Genomic DNA, 16,604 nt, shown 5'->3' with positions numbered 1-16,604 from the left:
AAGGTTACAGGTCCGCGCAGCCTCGCTTAGACCCCCGGTCTAAGCAGGGGGCCGCCCTGGCTGGAGCCTTTTTGCCCAGTTTTCAGCATTTCAGGATCAACTTCAAACGATCATAACTCCCTTTATATAATTAACTGTGAGAGCTGTAATATATCAAGTGAAATATCTTTGATTACTCTTTCAAATGAAATTGGTTTCATCCAATTTGAGTATATGAGTTAAATGTTATAACCGATTTACTTCAGCCTATCAAACTGTCAACTGAGGGACAGATTTGACCTTAATTGTTCCTTAGGGGTATTTTGGTCATCCTCCACCCCTATATATACCACCAACACGGGATTAAGCCTTCATTACACCAAAATATAGCCTATTTTCTGAAAAACTCTCAAGAACAAGGCTAGGGTTTCAATTGGGGCTTCCAAGATTCATGCCGATTTCACCGCGAACTTCACAAATTCTTAATCTAAGGTATGCATAGTGTTCATCTATGGATTCAATTTGTTCATAGAGCTCAAGAATCATGCTTTTAAATGTTGTTTTGTAAACTTTTTGTGGTGATATGAATATGTACATGTTGATGATGGATGTTTAAGTTTCAAGATGATATCTAAGGATGTTTTCATGAAATATATGTGGTTGTTGATTGAAAATCATGAACTTTGGGTGATTTAATATAATGCAAGTATAAAATCCACCTATGCCTTAAATAACGCATGCAAGGTGTTTGATAAAATGCCTAGGATGCTAGAAATTCCTATTTATATGATTCCATGATATTCACATGACATGTCTATGTTAGCTATACACTTCAATATGAATTTCCATGCTAATTATATATTCTTATGGTAGTGGCATGAAGCATTTATGATGATGAAGATATGAATTATGTATGCAAATTATATCCATGCTTTCCCTATCATGTTTGAGATGTTGAAAAAATACATGAAGTATAATATCCCTAAATCATTACAATATGAACTAAATGTTACATGTCGTTCCCTTATGCTTGAATGGTTTCCATGCCTTTGCTATGAATAGTATATGTTGTCGAAATGCCCATGATATTAGAATATGAGATTTATGACTTGATTATAAGCATTCCTATTCATGATAAACATTATGATGACCATGTACTTCATGAAATCCCCCACTCCTGTATTATGAATTGTTATTGATGGTCATGTACTCAAGAAATTCAAGTTGTGTCAGTTTCCTTCCATCGAGTCCTGTGGGTACGTGTACCGAAAAAATATAGTTGTGTGCCTAGAGCCATGTCATGTTTTCATGATACTCTCAGTCAAGCCATGATCTATAGAATTTAGTCAGTCATGTGACTTAGGAAAACTCAAAAATCTCAGTAATCTCAGTAGTCCAGTAATCTTAGTAATCTCAGTTCTCAGTAACCTCAGCAACCTCAGTATTCATAATCAATATCAGTAACTTCAGTACTCTCAACCATTCTTCAGAACTTAGTACATTCCGTCAGTCATCGAAATCTAGTAAACTTAGTTTAGCTCCGCTAAACAATACCACTAGTAACAAACTAGTTAATCAGTATTAGTTCAGCTAATTAGTTCAATTTAATTGTTCAGTTCATCTTAGTTATTCAGTTTAGTTTCTTTCATATGGGAGTAGAATTCAGCACCGAGTGAACCCAAGGATGGGAACTCACCTGCCAGTTCAGGGTGCGATTCTTAGCAGTCATCCTTGTGTTCCAGAACTACGTAGCCAGTGTAGGTTGAGACATCTTAACCTATCAGATTAGGGTTGATGAGGTGGATTAACCTGTTAGTTTAGGTTTCCCACTATTCTAATTTGAGTACCTGCAAGTATAGGGTTCTCACAGTTGTCCTTACCAGTGGCGCGGTATTGATACCCCTCTAGTTGGGGTAGAGATTAGACCCCAACTTTGCTATATGGGTTATAGGGGCATGTCGATTAGATGACTACTTCCCATTGTTTCAGTTACAGATTTCAGGACTGTCAGCTACAGTTACCCAATCTCAGTAAAGAACTCAGATAGTTCTTCAGATTTTAGTATATCAGGACTGTCAAATACAATAACTCAGAAATAGAATGGAACTCAGATAGTTTCCTTCAGATTTATGGACTGTCAGATACAGTCACTTATGGTATCAATCACAATAGTTATCAGAACTCATGTTATCAGTACTCAGCTTTAAGACTGTCAGATACAGTCAATCAGACCAGCTCTTCATAATTCAAACTGTCAAAAACAATCATTCATTTATTAGTAATGCAATATCAGTCTCTTAGTATTCAGTAATACAATATTAGATCCATCACTTATTAGTGATTTATATATCAATATCAGTAAACTCAGTCTTTCAAAATCTTATTATCAGTACACTCATGTTGTCAGTATTCAGACTCAGTAGTCAGTATCTCCACGAGTTCAGTACAGTTACGTATGCATGTATGTACTCTCACATTCATATCAGTCAGTATTGTTCATGCATATAACCCTTTGCATTTAGCCTACCTCTCTCATATACTCAGTACATTCAGACGTACTGATGCATTTGTGCTATGGTGTTTTCTCTTATGTTACACCATAGGTTTAGAGGCATGAGCTCCAAATCAGCAGTAGATTCCAGGATCAACAGTTAGAAATAGATATGAGTTTGCATCCTTCGAGGACATGATCATTTCATTTCTATTTTAGTTTTTATTTTATTTCAGTAGTTGGAGTTAGTTGGGAATATGTCCCATCAACTCCTTATTCAGATAGTTAGTGGCTTTCTAGACTACATTATGTCAGATAGTTATTTTAGTTTCGTTTTGGTATTGTTATACTATATTTTTAAGATATGTATCAGTACTGAACCTTATGGCCTTTCAGTTCATATTTTTGCATATTTTATGAGATATTATGTAGTTTAAAGGTTCAGATATTAGTCATGGGTTAGCTTGTGGTCCTTCAGGGTTATGAGCACTATGTAGCATCTCAGTTTAGAAAATCAGGGTGTTACACTACTCGAGGCCATTGAGAGATAGACATATTTAGAGTGGTAATGCTTTTTGGGAATAGGGTACCCAATCTTAGGCTAGTGGGGCTTAGTTAGCTTTGTCCTACCCTGCTTGTAGATTTTATGGTTAGCATCATCATGCCTAGTGTGAGAAGGGAAGGAATAGACATTTTAGATATGGTTAGATTGGGCACATGTAGGGAGAGTGCCCCTTTCTAGTGGCCTCTTGAGCCAACAGGGCACCTATTTCTACTTCATCTATTCCTGAACAAAATGGTGCTACTTTTGCTTTTATTTTTTATATCGGCACTGGTCAAAATTGCTTATATGTACTTTTTACTTGCTAGGAATTTAAGGCATCTCCAGATAATGTTACGAGTATGTTGAGACTTTTCTCCTATGATGTGTATTATTTGATTAATCTAGGGTCCCCTCTCTCTTATGTGACCTCATTTATGGTTGTATATTTTTGTTTTTGTCTTGAGTATCTGTCAGTTCCTTTTTTTGTTTCTACCCCTGTAGGAGACTCTATGGTTGTTAAAAGAGTCTATAGTACAGGTGTGGTAGCTGTTGGTAGTAAAGAAACTCTGGTAGACTTGATAGAGTTGGACATGGTCAATTTTAATGTTATTTTGGGGATGGATTGGTTCCAGTCATGCTATGCTTCCTTAGATTATTAGACTCGTGGGTCATATTTAAATTCCCTAATTAGCCGATCATTGTATGGTAAGGGGGTTCTTTAGTGCCCAAGGGGAGGTTCATCTCACATCTTAGAGCCCAAAAGTTGATTTCTAAAGGGTTTTTGTATCATTTGGTCTGAGTTAAAGATTCTAACTCGGAGGGTCCTTCTCTAGAATCTGTTCCTATGGTTAGTGAGTTTTCTGAGGTCTTTCCCAATGACCTCCCTGGCATTCCTCCTAATAGGGAAAATGATTTTAGGATTGATCTTGTTTTGGAAACTCGTCCTAACTCTATTCCTCCATATCGAATGGCTCCGACTGAGTTGAAGGAGCTTAAGAAGAAGTTGAAGGATCTCTTAGATAAAGGCTTTATCCATCTTAGTGTGTCTCCTTGGGGTGCTCCATGTTGTTTATGCATAAAAATGATGGTTCTCTTTGAATGTGCATTGTTTATCGTCAGTTGAATAAGGTAACTATAAAAATAAATATCCTCTTCCTAGGATCGATGATTTGTTTGAACATCTTCAAGGTGCAAAATATTTCTCTAAGGGTGATCTTATGTTGGGTTATCATCAGCTTAAAATTAGGGAAGTGGACATCCCTAAGACAACCTTTAGGACCCGAAAGGTCACTATAAGTTCCTAGTTATGCCTTTTGGGTTGACTAATGCCCCTGCGATATTCATTGATTTGATGAATAAGGTCTTCCATTTATTTTTGGATTTGTTTTTCATTGTCTTCATTGATGATATCTTAGTCTATTCTAAGAGTGAAATGGATGATGTCGATCACCTTTGTGTCGTGTTACAAACCTTGAAAGATCATTATTTGTATGCCAAGTTCTCTAAGTATGAGTTTTGGTTAAAAGTTATAACTTTTCTTAGTCATATTATCTCTAGTGAAGGGACCATGATGGATCCACAAAAGGTTGCCATTGTTAAAAAATGGCCTAGACATGCAACTCTAACTGACATTCGAAGCTTCTTGGGTCTTGCCGATCACTATACGAGATTTGTGAAGAGTTTTTTTATGTGAGCGTAGTTTTGAGAAGTTGAAGGATAAATTTACCTTGGCTCCAGTTTTGAACTTGCCCAAGGTTAATGATGGTTTTCTAGTGTATTGTGATGCTTCTCGTATTAGACTCAGTTGTGTATTAATGCAAAATGGTTGGGTGGAGGCCTACGCGTCTAGGCAATTGAAAATTCATAAGAAGAACTACCCTACTCATAATTTGGAGTTATTGGTCGTGGTATTTGCATTGAAGATTTTTCTTTATTATCTTTATGGGGTTCATATTGATATGTTTTCTAATCATAAGAGCCTACAGTATGTATTTACTTAGAAAGAACTAAGTTGATAAAGAACTACGATATGAGTCTCCATTACCATTCGAATAAAGCTAACATAGTTGTTGATGCTCTTAGAAGGTTATCCATGGGGATTTTAGCTTATGTGGATGAGGATAAATGAGAATTAGTGAAAGGTATCTATCGTTTAGCTAAGCTTAGAGTACGTATTACAGACTCTGAGGATGGTGGTGTATTTGTACATCAGGTATCGCAGTCGTCTCTTGTTGTGAAGATAAAAGAAAAGCAAATATTGGATCCTGATTTGATAAAGTTTAAGAGTAATGTGGGTCAACAAAAGGTTGTTGATTTTTCAATTGGTGGTAATGGTATTTTGAGGTACCGAGGTCAGGTATGTGTTCCTAGTGTGGATGGATTGAGGGTAAGGATTATGGCTGAGGCTTATGGATCTTGTTATGCTATTCGTCCCATTTCTACAAAGATGTATCATGATCTTAGGGAGTTCTATTAGTAGAATAATATGATGAGAGATATGGCTAAGTGTATGGTGTGTCAACAGGTGAAAGTTTAGCACTTAAGACCGGTTGGTTGTACCAAGAGATAGAGTTGCCCGAACAGAAGTTGGAAGTAATTAATATGGATTTTGTCATCGATCTTCCCCGGTCCTAGAATCAATATAATTCTATTGGGTTCATTGTAGATAGAATGATCAAGTCCGCTCACTTTTTATTGGTAAGGACTAGTTATTTGGCAGAGAATTATGCTAAGTTGTATCTTGCAGAGATTGTGAAGTTGCATGGTGCTCCTATTTCTATCATTTAAGATCGTGGTAATCTGTTCTCATTGTATTTTTAGGAGTCATTTCAGAAAGGTTTGGAAACTAAGGTATGCCTTAGTATCGCTTTCCGCCTACATACAGATGGACAAACAGAGAGGAATATCCAAACATTAGAAGATATGTTGTGTGCTTGTGTGATTGATTATGGTGGTAGTTGGATTGACCATTTGCCTTTGATTGAGTTTTCTTATCATAATAGTTACCACTCAAGAATTTGTATGGCTCCTTTTGAGGTGTTATATAGTAGGAGATATTGATCTTCTATAGGGTGGTATGAGGTTGGTAAGGGTAAGTTATTTGGCCTCGATTTAGTTCACCAAGCCTTCGAAAATGAGAAGGTGATTCGTGATAGGTTGAAATTCGCTTAAAGTCGCCAAAAGTCCTATGTTGATGTAAGGCATAAGGATTTGGAGTTTAATGCTGGCAGTTGGGTTTCTTGAAGGTATCTCCCATAAAGAGAGTGATGCATTTTAGTAAGAAGGGGAAGCTTAGTCCCCGATGCGTTGGTCCATATTTGATTTTTAAGAGGATTGGTAATGTTGCCTATGAATTGGAGTTACCTCCTAGTTTGGACTCTATTCAGCTGGTTTCCCATGTCTCTATATTACAGATATGTATGGGTGATCCTTCGTTAGTTGTTCCCTTGGACGATGCTGGTATTTTGGACTATTTGCCCTACGAGGAGGTCCCAGTGAAGATCTTAGATTGGCAAGTTCTCCAGTTGCGAATGAAAGAGGTGGCTTCAGTGAAAGTTCTATGGAGGAACCAAAAGTCGGAGATATCCACTTGGGAGGCGACAAAGGACATGAATTACAAGTAACCGCATTTGTTCCTCATTCTAGAAACTCGAGCTTAAGGTATGTGTTAATCTTCTTGACTTGAAGTGTTCAAGTCCCTAAGCCTTGAATTAGGCAATTGTTTTGATAGATAATGTGTTCGAGTCCCAAAGTCAATTGGATGAATGGATAATTGATAATGATCATGGCATGTGTCTTATCCTTGTTGTATTTCTTTGTTTTCTAACTTGGATAAAGGTTAAATTCGATGTGTTATGTTGTGCTAACTCGTGTTTGCGCTTGTCTTACCTGTCATTCGAGGACGAATTATCCAAGTGGGGGAAAATTGGAACACCTTGGCTTTGAACCTTTAAAAAAATTCCCTTAGTTGAAGTTCCTAGGCAAGGTACGACTCCTGGGTACTAGTCGTACCCTATGATATAGTTTGGTGTCCTCTCTAATATGTTAGGCAATGTAGTGGGGGTTACGTTCTATCCAAGGTATGGTTTAGCCTCTCCCAAGTTGTATAATTGTGTACTAGTCGTAAGATGTCAAGTCGTATGATGTGTTGAGCTTGATCTAGTGGACACTATCTTGGCTATGGTTTTTATGGTACCACTCATACCCTAGGGTATAAGTAATTCATATATAGTCATACGTTGGTTAGTATGGGAGTCCTAGATGAGGTCTAGGGTATAAGTTAGGGTACAACTGGTACCTGAGGGTATGGGTCAAAAGGGTGAATCATACTCTCCTACGTGCAAACTTTAGCTTTCAAGTTAAGGACATTTTAAACATTTCCTACCCCTCAACCCTTATAAACCACGACTTAAACCTTGTTTGACCCTTCATTCTGCAAATATACAAGTTCAAAAACATTCCAAAACACTCTCAAAACTTCTTCAATAAGATTGGAGGATAGGGTTTCAAGAGTGATCATCTAAAGGCTAAGGGGGGTCAATAATCTTTTCGTGAATCATCTTGTATAAGGCATGTAACTCTTCCCTTATTATTATTTCTCAAATATCATGTTATTTAAACATAGTTTATGAATCGTTAATGGTGGTTTTTGAAACAAGTGTTGAGGGTTTTGATGTATAGTGATGGGTAATGTTTACTCTTATTTAAACATGTGTTTATACATGTTATTGGTGATGATTGGCACATGTGGGTGCTTATTGATTGTGGTTTAACAAGTGGCTCATGATTAACCCTAATATTGAAGGTTTTCACTTGGGTTTTGGTCATAGTAAAGGTATGCCCTTAAGGTATTTATGAAAATGTCTACTAGAAATAACTAGTCACACGTTGATAGTGATTTGAACTAAGGTAATGGCTTAATGAGTAAGAATGATTGGTAAGTGACCTTGTAAAGGCCTTGTTGGCCCTTTAATGAGTTAATTGGTAACCTTGGTAGTTGGTTTGGTTAAAAATGGATTTGACTCCCTAAGCATGATATTGAATTGTGTTTGAACTAAAGCTTGGTGTAAGAATACTAATAAATGGTTTGATAAAGGTCTTGGTGACAACAATTTGACTTGAATGGTAGTTAAAACTAAGGAATTGGCCTATTAAGGTGATTGATTGATAAATGATTCATAAAGACCTTGTGGTCATGTATGGTGTTGAATTGTCGCCTTGATGGCTTAAAATGGCAAAGATGGTTAAAGTCCTTAAATATTGAATTGAGTAGATGTGAATGCATGGACAAAGGGTTAGAGTCCCAATGTCGACTTATAATGGACACGATGGCTCGTGGTTAGAGTCCACTTGCATAATAATATGGCTCGTTGTTAGAATTCACTTGTTTGATAAGATGGCTAGTGGTTAGGGTCCAATTGTCTAAAAAAATGGAGACAAGGCTTGTGGTTAGACTCCACTTACATAATAAAATGGCTTGGGGTTAGAGTCCTCTTGCTTGATATAACCTACGCGGGTGGAAAGTTAGGGTCCTCCCCTTCATGGTTTATGATTGGGTGCCTTGAAATGCATGTTATGGCCTTGTTATCTTTTTTACACTCGATGTATCTATATATATCTACATGTCTGTGTATAAATATGGTGTCTTATGATGGTTTGACTTGGTATTGAGTAATGACACTAATTTATCCTTACCCTTGAGTTACATGCTAGCGCTCTAAACGCTAACCGTCTCCGGACACTGTGTTCCCATACCGTACAGGGGCTGGAGATTTTTCTTCTCTTCTTACGTAGTGACCAAGTTCTCGAGCGGATTATATTTTGACTTTGAAGTGGTGATCTTCTATACTTTGGAGGACATACATTTCATAGTCTTTCTATCTTATGTCATAGACTTGTATTAGACTTTGTTTTTGGCTATTGTTGGGGCCATGTCCCGACATATTATAGACATCAAATTGGTAGAGGCTTGTGGATGACTGTAGACTTGAGAATGTTTTTTAGCTTGTTAACATTAATGGTTGGATTAGACATTTCTTAAGTATTGATTGCTAGTCTTATTTTCGATGTCTTTTTATATGATCGGAGTTCATCTGATACTTAAGGATTTAGTGATGGATTGGTTGGGTTAATGGGGTTATCTGTGGCCCTTGTTGGTCTTGAAATGCCCATACAACAAGGCCCGATTTTGAGTCGTGTCACTATCAGGTAAATGTATTGTCAGAAGAACAATATTTGTCTTCTACATATCTACCTATACCAAACCCATACTCTGCCTTCGCAAAGAAAAAGTGTAAACCAGAGATGAAAATTGATTCCTTTTACCAACCAAGTCCATAAGGTGTTAAGGAATACTTTGCTGCTTCAAAACTTGACCTGTATGTCCTTATGACTCTAGCTGAACAATTTATCTCTCTGCAGATGCCAAGGGATTTTCTGCAACAGTAGAAAAGCCATGGCTTTTTCTATATCCATTTTGGTGAAATACGAATTGCCTTGACACATCAACGGAGAAAAAGGCAGTCTATAAAGGCACGTCTTTCCTTTCTTGATATTAGATTTGGAGAGTACCAATGTGAAAACTTAGGCACTTTGAAAATCACTCTGGACTTCAAGACGGTTATTGTCACCATACTTCCCAACTTTAACATGCCACTCACCAAGCCATATCTAACAAAGGCATTTAAGCTTCAACTCCAAATCCTTGAAGGTCCACTAAACTATAACTGCACACAAACGACCCTATACTACCAGATAGTTTGGCAAGTCCAGAATCATTCACAAAACTTATCTCCGCTAGGTGGCCACCATTCCTTGTCTCTTACTATCGATGCCACTAAAGGAACGACCCAGTGCATCCAGATCCCAAAATATATTTCCAAAGAAAAATTCCTCACGATTCTTCTGAATTCATGGCTCAAAAGTTATGAGAGGTTGAGAATCCTTCCTCAACGTCTCCATCCCGCAAAGCCTATATTCTCTATAAAACTTTACAAGGTATCTCTCTCCATCTATATGTACACCCTTGCTACAACCTACCCAAATAAAGAGAATCTAGATGTAGCGAATATGCTAGGCTATTTCAACAGTGACATGAATCAACAAATTTGGATTCAAGAATTCAGTCATAATCGGTATTCGGTACACTAGTTTAAGGATCCATTCACAGGACACTGCCTCTAGGATATTGACTGTGATTGTAAGGAATGCCAAGAGCAATGGATGAATGATTACGAGGAGAAGGAAGATGAACTAGAGTGGTATGACTATTGAGGCTTCCAAAAACCTTATTTCTAGAAGCCTTGGGATGAGGAAGAAGTCGAACATACATTCAAAGTCTCTTACAAAACCCTAAGACTGGCCACCACTACCCACTCCATCCAAAAACAAAGCCTCCAAATCAAATCCTGAACCTCCATTGTTCATGATATATGAAACCACCTCCAGTCCTAAATATACCTTCCCACCAAACCACCTATTCAAAAAGAATAAACAAAACAACACTCCAAAAATACTACATGTTATTCCATCCACCAAGCAGAAAGAGCTAGTAAGCTTCCAAGCCTCCGCCCAACATGCCATACTTATCAGAGCATTAGGAAAGCAGGCTACAGACTATCTATTCTAAAAAATGTAAACTTGGAACCGCAATACTACACTTTCTTGATCAACAATGAAAAAATTCCCTCACTAGAAGAACAAATCCATCTCCTGAAATACGAATGCGCTAAAATCCAAAATTCCTAAAAATCCATAGTATTTCCAAAAACATATCCTCCATGAGGTTCAGGCCAACCCTGTTCCACCTACCTACCTCATTTATCCATACCTATGGTATTCACTCCAGCTCTAAGAGATAAACGGGAGGAATTTGATATAGCCAAATATGTATGGAAAAGGAAAGATGCCATGGTATCCCAAAAGAAATCCAAGATGACACAAGATCAGGTCAAAAAGATGAAGTATTCAAGATAGGTTCAATATTATGCTAATAAAGTGGTCCCAAGACATACTTCCCTATTACATAATCCCATAGTACCAGACAATAACCTGGATATGTAAAGCACAGAAACATAAAGTGAAGAGTAACCAGATGAAGACTAAAATTGCATCAAAAAATGTCTTCTTAGTAACATAAAGTCATTTCCAAATAATATTACAGAAGATGATTCAATCATCTCAGATCAAGTGGTCCTAGTGCTTGATGTTACAGATACTAGAGATATCATTCCTCAGCAATCCATCAAGGACAACCAGAGAAGGAATATCTAAAATCCATTACTAAACTCTTAGGCTTTGAACCTAAAGAGAATACAAAACACTCATCTCATACTGGTTCTACAGATGTATGTTCTGAAACTGGTAATAGATTTCCTTGTAGAAATATACATAAAGAGAATGATTTATTTGTTGATGCTCTAGTACATTCCAAGGATATTGATGCAACTAATGCTGTTGAATCTGCAATAAAGTATAGAAGGCTATCCATCCATTTATATGGACCACTCCTAGAAACCAAAAATCTCAAAAGTTGTCAATGATCAAGACAAGATAAGAGACCATCCAATCATAGAAAGAAAGCTAGATCTAGGTATAATGGCATACAACTATGGGAAGTGGATTCCACACCTTCATTCTCGATGACATCAATATTTCTTCCTGGACCAAAAGGATCCAAGACTTTTATACTTAAATGGCAACAAAGAATCTAGCTATGTGGGATAAATACATTATACTCTCAGAGTTCACATCCAAATTCTCCAGAATACTTAGATACTGGTGGAACTCTCTTAGTATTATTGATAAGAACACATATCTGACATCACAGGACTTTGCCTTCAATATTTGGATCCCACATGAGGTTTTGTAGAGACACAAGGCAAAGATAGGAAAAGCTTCTACGATATCTCTTCTAGATGAATTGCCTATCTTTTGACAGAAATGTCATCGATATCCAATTCTATAAGATGGCGAAGATCTAATTTGAGCTGGGTAGAGACACCAGCCTGAATCAAGCCTTCGTATCATCACTGTCTAAGATTCTAGTAGGCCACACAATGGCAACTGTAGAGGAGAAGTTCAAATCCATAACTGTCCCACAGATAGGCTACATCCAACAGGACATCTTCCAAGCTTTGGATAGTATATGCATAAAGAGATTTATACTAAAGTAGATCATACAGAATAATCTATCCCTCAATCGAGCCTACAATAGAGATGAACTTCTCACTAGGTCCAACTGCTCCTACCCATATAGTAAGACAAGATCAAAAAGGTAGTTGTTGATTAGGAGGTTCAACTTCTGAGGCCTCCCAACGACAAAAGCAAGGCAGTCTTGTGAACCAAGAACTTTAGATGGAGGATCCCAACAAGCTAAAAGAATAAAAATGGCTTCTTTATCTGTAGAAAGCCTAGCCACTATGCTAGAAATTGTCCTCAAGCTAAAAATTTAAAGGACTCTATCCACCTCTTTAAAGAAATAGTTGATCATGTAGAAATCTATATCAGTAAAGAAAATGACCTTGAATCGATCTTATCTCAGGAAAAAAATTGACGAAGGACACCCTCTTCTCCATAGATGTATACAAAGATTCAAGAGATATTTATGCTGATGATTTCTATCTGTTATGCAATATCAGAGAAGACAATTAGAAATCATCCAACTAAATCCTCACGTTCAAAATAGTAGGAATTCTATCTTCTAAAATAATAGGTTGCCCTCTAGATTTGTTCATACAATAAGTGGATCCCTTATATCTATCTGTCATCCAAGAAAGAACAACCTTCTATGAGCTTCAAGTATTCAAAAAGTATGGTGGATCCATTCTAAAGTCATTTGGAGTGCACCCAAAATATCCTTTATACTATGTGCTTATAGAACTAGCCAATGACTTCCTACAAGAACTCCTGTGGATATTTTTATACATGTGCCTTCAGTACTACATTCTCATAGAGTTCAAATATGATTCCTTCAGGCATTTTGATTGAATCCAACTAGCTTTAAAGAGATTCATGTTGTGGTTCAAGCCACAATAATACTGGATTAGATACATCAAAGATTCCTATAATGTAATGGTCTTTATGTGGCATCATTCTGTAGAAATCACAAGTCACGATATCCAAGCTCAATTGAAAATTTCACTCCTCTAGAAATTTTCAGTTTCAATACTCTCCCTGAAAGATGAATTTTATGAATCTCATTGCTTCATATTCTAGCAAAATGGATGTATTTTTGAAAAAATCTGCTAAAGAAATGGGGAAAGCAAAACTACACCGATGATCATCCCCACTGGGATGATGTTCGAAGAGCAATAAAAGAATACAATCAACCGTATGAAATCATGAGATATAAAGTCACCAACTTCATCAAAAGCATACGGATGAAAGCTCCCCCAAAAGAATGCAAAGATTCATTACCTAGCAGAAGGATTTACTTTACCAGATTGATAAAGAGAAGCTTGGAAGGCCAAGGATGCCTCAGGAAGAAGGACAATATTGATTAGTGGAAGGAAGAATAATATGCGAGCTCATTGCCGACACCATCCAACACTGCCTAAAAGATGACGTCAGATGACATATGCAATAAAGTTACCCTCTCCAGTGGATTACCCTTTCCAGTGGGTTACCCTCTATAGTTGGTTACCCTTTCTAGTGGGTTACCCTCTCTAGTGGGTTATCCTTTTCAGTGGGTTACCTCATATCTAAGGAAATTATGTCAGATGGGTTACCATTTCCAGTGGGTTACCCTTTAAAGTGGGTTCCCTCATCTCTAAGAAAACCCTCTCAAATAGGTTTGTCTACAAGTTGTTGGTCCACCTGCTTGCAGGATATTGACACCTACTTGCACATGTTGTCACATGCCAACAATATTAGTATGTTTGGTTTTTATTTATCCTATCACATATTAGTGGGACCCAATTTGAATAAAGTAGGTTGTAAATATCTTTTAGAAGTTTGTACCAAGCATAAGGCTTATCTAGTCATAATGGATAAGGCTTATCTGTGAGGAAAAATAAGGCTTATCTAGTCATAATAGATAAGGCTTATCTCTTAGAAGATAGGATAGAGAAAGAATATTTTATTTCAATTTTATATGTACTTTAAGCTTAGAGCTTCCTTCTCCTATAAAAAGAAGCATAGGCCTTTAGTTGGAGTTCATCAATTTTTCCACTAAGAGATTTACTCTCTACTTGGTCAAAATCCTCCAACTAAATCCTCTCTTTTAATTTTTCAAGTTATTAATAAAGATGTTTTTCTGATAAACTCTCTCTTTTGTTTTCTCTTTTTCAAAGGGATGGGTACTTTGATCATTTAGGTAGGAGTAGTGGGGTAAGGAAATTGGCTTGTTCTTCACAATAGCATTCTGATTTTGACAAACACGTAGATTTGATATCTGATGTAGTACATACTTATTTGTATATTCTTGAGAGAAATGGGCTAGGGAGAGCCGTTGTAAGACACATTTATGTCATATATGGAACAAATTATACTAGGTGACTAATGATTTGTTGATCATTTATAAGAAACCTATGGTGTGTTTATTAAAAGTTTTAATTTTGTATGGCGTACCGCCTATATGGATGTGAAATCACTTATCTTATTAGAAAGGTTAGAGTCCGTGTCAGTGATGTTGATTGGAGCTTTGATTTCGTATGGAGTGCTGCTTAAATTGTCATAAAACCGCCTGTCATATTGGAAAGTTTGGAGCTCTATTGTTAATCAGCTAGTTACTATTGTTGGTAGGAGTTCATGCCCCACTGTCTCTTTATCTATTTGGTATAAGAGTTATCCCCACTCCCAGAGGAAGGGAGGTAGCAAGTGTTACAATATTTGTTGTTTGTTTACGTGTGAGCCAACATTACAGTTTTAGTATTTACCTTACTTTTTCTTAGTTGTTAAACTTCGATTCATCCGTAGTCATCATTTTCTAGTTATCATTACTAAAGTCTTGTAAATATTAGGAGTCATAGTATTTCTTTTAACAGTGTCAGTGTTTTCTAGTCATTATTTTCAGAGTCCTATACATAATCGAGTCGTGTTCCATTTTCATAGATTTTAGAAAAAATATTTTGAGTATTTTCTTAGATATTTATCACAAATACATTGATTCATTATAGTCCAAAAAAACACAAAAATATGTCCATCTCAGAGTCTTCTTCTTGTGCGTCCAGTCCATGTAAATCTCTACCTTGATTGAATATGTCTTCCACCCTCAGTAAAACTCTGTCAAGTACGTATGACTACCTGTAAGAAGTAGATGTGTTACCCCTAGAACAAAAAATATCCACCACATATCTACCTCTACTAATCCCCAACTCAGCCTTTGTAATGAAGATGTGTAAACTGTGGTTGTAGATTCGTTCTTTGGTAAAATAATGACCAAAATGAGTTAAAGAATAAATTGTTGCATCAAAACTAAACCAGCATCCTATTTTTGCAACTCAGGAGAAATAGTTTATCACTTTACAAATGCTGGAAGATTTTCCACGATAGTGGAAAACCCAAGGCTTCACCCATATCCATTTTTGTGTTGTTAGGGTCACATTGATGTATTATGAAAGAAAAGGCCAGCCAGTAGTGGCATGTATTTAACTTCTTGATACCAGGTACAACGAATACCAGCATGCAAATTTGGGTACCTCAAAGATCACACTGAACACTGGGATAGTCTTTGTCTCTATATTTCCCAACTTTAACTCCCTCCCTGATCTGTATCTAATGGAGGCATTGAAGATCAAGTTCAGATTATTGGATCTCTACAAGTCAATGATGCAATCTAGGAAATACTCCACTATTAGGTAGCTTGGCAGTTCTAGAATTATGTTATGGATCTATCTTTTCTATGTAGAGAGAATGCATTACTCCTAGTGAATGTCGTTACTTTTATGGGTCCAGAATCTTATTTGAATATCATTTTTATAGGTCATGTTGTTTATAGTGAAGGGGTTATGGTTGATCCACAGAAGGTTGCAGTGGTTAAGAAGTGGCCTAGACTCATGACTCTAATCGATATTCGAAGCTTTATGGGTTTAGTGGGTTATTATAGGAGGTTTTTGGAGAGCTCTTCATTGATTGATGCACCTTTGACTAGGTTGACTTAGTGAAGGTGAAGTTTTTATGGTCCAACGCTTGTGAAAGGAGCTTCAAGAAATTGAAATATAAATTGACTTCTGCTCCAGTTTTGACTTTGCCTGAGGGTAGTGATGACTTTTTGGTTTATTGTGATTGTCCCATGTGGGACTTGGTTATGTATTAATGCAGCATGGCAAGGTGGTGGAGTATGCTTCTAGGCAGTTGAAAGTTCATGAGAGGAATTATCAAACTCATGATTTAGAGTTTTTGGCTATGGTATTCGCATTGAAGATTTGGCAGAATTATCTATATGGGGTCCTTGTTGACATCTCTTCAGATCATAAGAGCCTACAATATGTATTTACCCAGAAGGAGTTGAATCTCAGGTAAAGGAGATAGCTTGATGACATAATCCAAATTAGGGTCTTGTCGTAATGGGAACCTCAAGTCCAATGGAAACTGGAGACCACCCTCGAAACCCACTCCAACAAACAAACAAATACCCTGAGTGAGATGAAT

This window comes from Capsicum annuum, chromosome 5, assembly GCF_002878395.1.
Source record: "Capsicum annuum cultivar UCD-10X-F1 chromosome 5, UCD10Xv1.1, whole genome shotgun sequence".
Classification (NCBI taxonomy): Eukaryota; Viridiplantae; Streptophyta; class Magnoliopsida; order Solanales; family Solanaceae; genus Capsicum; species Capsicum annuum.
Note: the sequence above shows the minus strand (reverse complement) of the source record.